This window comes from Melanotaenia boesemani, chromosome 12, assembly GCF_017639745.1.
Source record: "Melanotaenia boesemani isolate fMelBoe1 chromosome 12, fMelBoe1.pri, whole genome shotgun sequence".
Lineage (NCBI taxonomy): Eukaryota > Metazoa > Chordata > Actinopteri > Atheriniformes > Melanotaeniidae > Melanotaenia > Melanotaenia boesemani.
In genome coordinates this window covers 16208978-16218090 of record NC_055693.1, presented here as the reverse complement: position 1 = coordinate 16218090, position 9113 = coordinate 16208978, and positions in this window count along the sequence as shown.

Sequence of the window (9113 nt, the reverse complement as noted above, 5' to 3'; positions counted from 1 at the left end):
GTACATCTATGAAGATCATCTAACAAGATGACCTTTTCTTGCCCCATCAAGGATAGTGGTAACAGTACTAATAATGTGTAGCATCGATTTAATTTTGGTAAAGAGAAAACATGAATAATATGTGTCAAATATGAGACCTGCCATCAGATAATGCTGATACAGGGTCCGTTTTCATTGCCACATTTGACTCTATTGTGTTAACCAAGCACTGAGAAATAAGGCTGAAGAGTAAAGACTCACAGCAGCCAACAGTCAAAAAGCAGAAAAAAATTGCTATTAAGCAAGAGAGAATTGGTTTTCTCCACCCTAATGAGAATTCATCCTGCGAGATAGATGAGTCACTGTGAAAACAATTCTCTACTTCTAATAATGAGATCATATTTGAAGAATTGGATGTACATCCCTCAAGTGAAAAAAGAGAAGGGTTTAAACCAAACCTAACCTTATTTCAAAGCATGTTAACTTCTCAAGTCATGCTGAAGCAAATCCATGCATATTAACATTTGTGGTTGCTTCAAGACAGGAAAAGAAAAAGAGACGTTTACTTTTTTTGAATAGGTTCATTGTAGGTTTTAAAGCTTGTGTGGCCTGTGCATGATTCATCACAAATTTCTCACTAAAAACAAAACAAACAAAAAAAAAAATAAAAAATTGATACTCTGGAAACTAAGCATTTGCTGTCAAATCAAATACTTAAGACTGCAGTCTTTGCTAGTTATTTAGGACCACAAAAAGCAAAACTATAAATCATACTGTTTAGAGTTAAAAAGCCACTTTATTACAAAAAATAATAGACCAGGGAGGAAGGTACTCAATCAGCTTCTGCATGATGCACAAAAGCTCTTGGGGGGAAAAACTAATTACTCTAGACAGACATCTGTGTAAAGAACCAGATGTCTAATGCAACCTTGATTTTGAATCAGCTGGAAGTAATAAAAAAAAACAACTATAGAACTAGTTTCATTTGGCTTTGACTTTACTATAAGGACATGATACTGACAGTCATTGTTTCCAACATTTAAGAAGCAGCTGTGGGGGGAAAAACTCCTGAAAGTGTGCAGGAGAGGGCAAAAATTGTCATCTAATTGAATGCTTTGCTTCAGACTCAAGAACAAACATGTTTAAGTCCTTTAAGAAGTGAAGCATTTGCAGGCAGTGTAAGGTTTCCTAGCTTTAAGGCCACTGGTGCTACCCCTGAGGTAGTGTAAGGTTTCTTCTTAGCATTTAGTTGCAGCAAACCAAATCTCTATAAATAGGTACTTAGTTGTTAAACAAATATATATTATAAAAACTGGTGATGCGATGACCTTGCTTAATAAAATTGGCAATGTAGGACAGGTCTTGATAGAAGCCATATGTCTAAATGACCAAGTTTTTAGCCAAGATTTTATTTTCTATTAAAAAAAAAGTGGTATAATAATCCCCAAAGTGCCCTCAGTTTAACCCTATTAAAGCCAGACCCAATACAAAGAAAATGGGGAGAAAATTCTTTAATCTGAAGTCTTTATTTGGCCCTTTAACAAAATGTAAATATATATATATATATATATATATATATATATATATATATATATATATATATATATATATATATATATATATATGTATATATATATATATATATATTGTATATTTACTATTTATTAATGTGATATGTCAAAATTACTTTAGTGGATTATTATATTATCATTGTATCCACCAAGGGGCAGAAGACAAATACATTGTACAACAATATTTTACCATAAAATGATGCAAAAGGTCTCAAAAACTGTATCATCAATCAATTCCTACCTTCTTAAAAAGTGGAACTTATGAGAGGTAGAAAAGGTTTATCTGCTGGATTTAAAACTTTTTCTCATTTAACTCGTGTTCCATTTTCCTGTATATTAAAAAGTTTTATTTGGCGTTTCATAACAAAAATATGTAAAATCAGTTCAGGGCTCCAGGAAAAATAATGAACTTTATTGAATCATTAATGGAAAGGTTCAGTTTAATGATTCTAACATAGTGATAGTTTTTTTTTTTTTTTTTTTTTTTTTTTGGCTTTTTTTATTTTTTAATAAATTTTAAAGAGTAATTTCTTCTTTTTTTTCTTTTTTAAGGATATTTTTTCCATTGGTAAGCTAGTTCTGCCCACATCTGATGTGACCAGAAAACCTTTAGTTTGACGAGAAGGGGCTTTTCACACACCTGTTGAGGTGAGATGATTATACCTTCATGATTCCTTTGAGCATAATGGAGTTGGATGACTTCAGCAAATTTCCAGCAAACAGCAGCCAACCCCCAGATTAAATCAACACACATGGGTGTGCAGAAACTTGAAACATTTACTGCAGATGTGTCATATCAACAGGCAAGAGCATGCTGAAGAAATATATCGTTAGTCTTGTATTTTTATAGTTATACTGATTGCAATAATATGAGCATGGAATTGCCTTACAACTGTAAGATTGAGAGCTGAGGCAACCAAACATCATTTTCTGCCAGGTTGCAAAAAGAAGAAAGTAGGGCAAGGAATGGTAAGAGGGGAAAGTTTCAAGGAAGAGATATCTAATGCTTTTTATTCCAAAATGGCCATAATCTTGTCATGTTCACAAAAACTACATTTTTAAAAATTTTTTCCTGATGCCCCCTTTCATGACTTATTCAATTGTTTCAGCACTTCATTGAGAGTTAGTTAACATTTTCCTTTTTATGCTGGTTTAAAGGGTTGTCTGTTAAAGAGAAAAACAAATTTTATAGCATTGTTACAGTCTGCTTTAAGATCTTCGGAGTCAAGCAGGAAAACTGGAGCTTTCTGTGGGAGAAAAGAGCAGTTTAGACAGCTATAATCATTTTTAGCCACCTTTATTTCTTCAGCCATCAAGGCTCTAAGTGCTCTGAGCAATTTGTAATAATGCCTTTTCTTTTAATATTTATTTTTACTTTAATTGTTTTTAGCGCATTAGATGTGAGAAATGGTTCATGCACAAATTTAAATTCTGTCCCTGGTATAGATATGTTGTTGGTTGCCTGCTATCGAGTGGATTTTAGGGTACTATTTATTATATTTTAATGGGTTTGACTGCAAATGAATTGCTCTTTGGGATTAATAAAGGTTTTATAATCTGAATTAGAATATAAAGGCTAACTTTATATCAATTAGCCTGGATTTACTAAATGAGGTCAGTGTTTGATCATGTTAGATTGCTTTATTCAGTTTCAAATCTGGATGTAATCATTTTAAACCAAGTTAAGCCAAAGTTATGAGAACCAACTGGCAATTAAATTAATCTTACAGAAGCTAATATGACTCATCCTTTAGTTTGGTTGAATTGCTCAACAGTTGTCATGGCAAAAATGGTTGTTTGGGGGCACATTGGGGTTGCTAAAGTAATTTCCCAAATTCAACACATCACATCACATCACATCATCAAATGACATATTTCTGACAAAGAAAATGAAAACTCACATCACTGTTATAGAAAAAAGACTAAAAAAAAGAATGGCAATGCAACCAAAGAGGGAAAAGAGGGAAACATGGCAGAAGTAAATGCAGTGTTGAGAAGAACTGGAGAAAGCTTCCCTCAAAGCTGCTGCTCTCTATTTTGTTGTTGAGAAATTATAAAGAATCCATTTATTTTTCCAGTATGACACACAACTTGAAAACCAGTTTGTATTTCAACTCTGTCACATTAGTGAAGTCAGTCCTCTGCAGCTTATTGACCAAGAACTGAAAAATGCTGTGGTAATAGCCTACCCAGCAGTATTTTTAAAAGGGTTGGATATATTGAAACTATTGTTGTTAGCAACCTGTTTCTCATATTTCCTAAATAAGAAACACATTTCAGGTCATGCTGCTAGATCTCATCAGTTGCGACATATTAAAACTTTCATGCCATATGTCTCTGTCTCACATATTGTCTCATAACATGTGCTGTGAAATATCACATCTCTGAGCACATGCTTAGGAACTGCTAAAGAGCATGTTGACAGTTAACTGAGAAGTAAACAGAATCGGTGTGTTCATGACTGTCCCATAAAACAAGCTTGATAACAACAAGCTTTGCAGGAAAACATCTGGTTGCTCTAATCCCTGATGTTGCACGGGAGTTTTTCAGCCACATAATTTTATGCTTGTTGTGCAAGTCTGAAGAATGTACAAAGCTGCTTGTTGAAAGCTGTCTCCCTGTCCTGAAATGACCTGCTAATGTAATTTAAACAGCAAATCATTCACTGCCTTCTTTTGCCAAAGAACTGACAAGGTGGGGTTGACCAAACTTCACCGACTGCCCCACCCTGCACCGTCCGCAGGCTGCACATCAACTGAGCAACTCTGTTGGTGTATATCATCAGTTAACACTAGGGCTGGGCGATACTGCAAATTTTTGTATTGATCTGATACCAAGTAAATCCAGCGATGCCGATATCGATACTGATACTTTTTACTTACAATTTCTCAATCATTTAATAACTTTGCCTTTAATTATCTATCATTATTGTTATCATAACCAAACACAGAATAAAGACTATTGTCAAATAAAAAATCTTTTATGAATAGCAGAACCAAAACAATTAAAGTGAAGCTTTTTTGAGTTTGTAAACAATGCAAAATAACAACATCAGCAATGTAACAACATAATAAAATAATTTTGTTATTTTTCTTTTATCGCAAATTGTTTAAATAAAAGTTAAACCTACATTTAGTTGGCTCTAATTCACATTCTTTGGCTTTTGGCCTCAAAGCTCTTTTTAGGAAAAATATCAGTCTCATCACTCTGGTATCGCTAGATACCGGTACTAGTCTTGGTATCAATTATATCGATATTTAGATCAATCTGCCCAGCCCTAGTTACCTCAAGAAAAAAAGAGGAAAACATTGCTGGCACTCAAAGCTGTGACGTAACCACATTTGCCTCCACACACATGCTCTGCTTCCAAATCAGCATACTTTTGTACAAATAAATAAATAAAAAAATAAAAATCATCAAATAAACAAATTCAGTGTAATTTCTACCACTTTTCTCGCTGCAGTGTGATCTCAGTTTCAAAACGTTAATCACATTTATCCCAATTGGAGCACGAGGCAGAACAGATGGTGTGAAGGAAATGAGATTTCGTGGGCTGCATGAGTACAGCTCTCATGTTGCTGCACCAAGATTGCAGAAAACAGGAGAGAAGAAAATGTTTCTCAGAATGCTGGCCCGATAATTTCAAACAGATCAAAATGAGCTGATTTGGAAAAGCACTGACAGTGAATTAAAAATTCAGAAAGTCTAAGCAGAGAGTATAACTTGAAAGGGGATGTTGCTCCGTCTCCAAAGCGAGTCTAAAACAGCACGAAATTGCTTGAACTTGTTTTCATCAGGGACATACTTGGTATCTTAAACATCATGTTTTGTTCATGAAGTGTTGAAGCAGACTGAGAAGCTTAATGCAATCACTGCTAATCCTTTAATCTTAAACTTTTTTTTCTTCTTAATATTGCCTTCCCGACTCTTTTGAGCCACTCTTATTGACATTTGGTTACTGCATCATGCTTTCCCTCAATATTTGAAAATAAAAAAGGCTTAAGTCTGATTGGTCATTAATGACAAAAATTCTGTTTGACCCAAGAATAAACTCCAAAACATACCTTTTAGGTTAGCAGGAAACATTTTGATATGTCTCCTTTTACACAGACACTTCCTTTATTTAGTCTAAGTTAATATATATATATTAATATATATATATATATATATATATATATATATATATATATATATATATATATATATATACAAAAAAGAGAATCACTTTAAGTATAGAAACAAACATAATATGTAGCCCTTCACACTCATAATAAATTTAAATTAGTGTCTCAAATTAAATGAAAAATATGACTCATTCAGCTCAGCTTAATATTCAGAATTTACGTGTCCTCAATAAACAAAGAAACAGTGTTTTAACCTTGTGAAATTTTTATTTCTAATTATAGCGAAGACAAGAGGTGTCTGTTAGTACCATTAAAGCTCCATTAAAAACGTGAAGAAGCTCCAAAAGACTATGTTAGTCATTAATCATCATACATCATATTTCATAATGTTATTAGTTATCAATAAGATTTGTAGCCATAAAAACAATGTGATTGTAAGAGATGCGTGTCAAGGTAGGGACAGATTGGGATTCAAAAATCTGGAGTGTTATTTTCAGCCAGTACCATATGCTGCTTGCTGGACTTCATGGGCAAAGGCCAAAAAGGACACTGCTTCTAAAAGAGAGGCACAAAACAACAATATTGGCAGTAAATTTCATGAATAAGTCAAGCTCCTTTTGAAGTAATGATCTACAGCAGAGGCAACTAAAGCTTGGAAATACAGTGAAGAAGAATGTTAATACAGATTAAATTAAGAACGTAAGGCAAACTTTATCAACAATAAAACATAGTGAATGTTTTTTTTTTTTATGCTGTTGGTTGGCTATGCTGCTTTTAAACACAGAGTTGAGCCAAATGTCTTGTTTCTTTAATGATCTGAAGCACATGCCAAGCAAGACATAGGAAAAGTTAAAAAGGAAAAGTTGAATGGTCTTTAACTAACTGCTAAGTCCTGACCTAAATCCCAATGAAAACTTTTGGGGAAAACTGAAATCTGCCATTGCCAAGAGGATTCCTGAAGGCTTGAGCTTGAACACAAACCAAAAGCAGTGTGACAGAGACAGCCAAGAAGCTTATAGATAGCTCCATGAAACAGTTACAGGCTGATGTTCTGCAAACAAATTTGAATGGTACACCTGTAGATTTTATTACCCAAAACAGGGCAATTTTCAAAAATCGTACAATAACATTTCATGCAGTTGTTCTAACTATACAAAAATGTTCACCTCTGTTACTTTTAAGATATTATAAATTCTTAATTTCAAGTTAATGTGTGCCAACCCTTACCTAGATAAATCAAGGAGGTACAAGAGGTAGCTCAAGAGGTACAGCAAGTTTGGAGAAGCAGATGGTACACTGCAGCATATTAAGTAGTCTGGTCTTTAAAATGACAGCAAAAGAACTGAGGCTTTGTAGCATTTGATTTGGAAGCGATTGTGCATGACTAACACCTTAATGAGCCCTACTGTGCTCTATTTTTGCTCTGCAGAGAGTTGTATATCTATCTTGCCCTTGAAACCACCGGGCTAGGGCTCTTTTGTTTCTGAACATTCAGTCTCATTTTGGTTGTGACCTTCCTCTGTCCTCCCTGCAGCTGCTCCTGATGCTAAGGAGAGGACATAGAATGGATGGACCTCCTGCTGGGAGAAGCAGTAACTCTGCCACAAGATCAATTTACAACCATCAACACTGCAAAGAAAATGGCATAAATTTTATATTTTATCTCAATCTCTTGCTTTTAGGAAGCAGGTCACAAGAAAATAGTATCTCCAGTCTGTTTAGCATGGCTGATTAATGTTTAGAATGACTAAAGGCTTAGTTTGCAGCACAGATTTTAAAAAAAGAAAGGGGGGGTGAAGGCAGTTGCCGTGGGGTTGGATTATCTGTAAAACACATCCAGACATCCGGTTCTGTCTCTTTGGTCTCATCAGAGTGGAACTTCGTGGTGGTCAGTGCATTCTGACACAGACAGCTGCAGAGTGCTGAAAGTTTCACCACATATCTTGATGATGAAGAAATCTCTCTTTGTTTAACAATAATAAAAAAGAGAGATTATTATCTGGGTCTTAATAACTTAAATCTGGGTCTCTTCAAACTGGAGATTTTTGTAACCTCCCTACACACTTCTTTTGCAGTAAGTAGTTCTATTCTCAGAAAAACTGAAATTTATTTTCATTTGAATTTTTATCACCCAAGTACATGAACTGCTTACATCTAGGGATTTTAAATCCAAATATTACCAACACATTAATAATTTTGTTTATCGCATCAAGCTACCAACATCCTGGTCACAGAGGAGAATAAAATGTAAAGAACAAATAAACAAAAACGAGGTATTCATTATGCAAATAATTGTAAATGCCTTCAAATCCACACTGTTAACTCATTGATAGCAGATGGGAGAATCAAGGAAACATCGACCAACTATTTCCTGGTCTTATGCTGCCCCCTTGTGGCCAGTTTAGGAAATTCGTTCATTTTATAATAAAAACATAACATCTATGCTTCAGGTAATCACTCATATAACTTGATTATTAATTTAAGAATCAAAGGGTTAATTCATTCATAAAAAATTGGCATTACTAAGTTTGTTTTTGGTAGAACATTTTTCAAAAATTTTTATTTTCTTTTATTCATTACTAGTTAAACATTGACATACATCATCACAAAAGAGGCTGAAATTAGATGCAATCAGTAAGACTCAATCTAATTATTGCCACTTATCCATGTTACCCTAAAATGTGAATAAATAAAGGGTGCTTGCACATTTCTTATTCTCATATTGTATCATCTCCTATCATATCAGTAATAGAGGATGCTTACTTATCTGTGGAATCTTATATGACAATCCAAATCTAATCTAACAACTAATATGTGTGATAGTAGAAATATACTTACTTTAATTTTCCTACACCTTTAGCGTACACTTAAACTATCTCATGTCCTGTAAAAGGTATGGATTCATGTTTTTGTTCATTTGTTAGATCTGTTTAACTGCTTGGAAAACTATGCTAAAAACATTGCTTTGTAAAAGTCAATCAATAACTTTATCCTTGAACAGATTTGATCACAGCAATACTCCCTAATAGAAAAACTAAAAAAAAAAATCTACTCACACTGCAAAATGAACAAAACATCATGCATGTCATGCAAAATACTGTGTTATACAAAAAGACACATTGCAGCCATAAATATCACTCAGCAATCTTTGCAGAAAAGGGTGGACTTCTTCAGAGTTCATGATAAACAAACTAACAAACAAAAAAACAATGTGTACAATGTGCAGACATGCACAAAAAATGGCCAGTGTCATGCCTTTGCCTGAGCATCGGCTGAGACTCTGGAAGTTATGCATGATGGCGTTGTCACTGTGAGAACATAGAGTAATGCCTGCTCTTTTGCACCTCTACACAAAGGTCAAGTCAGTGTGCTGTGTTGGCTGCCTCACAAGTGCCTTGCCTTCACAGCAATCAGGATCAAAGAAAGGGGAGCTCTTCAA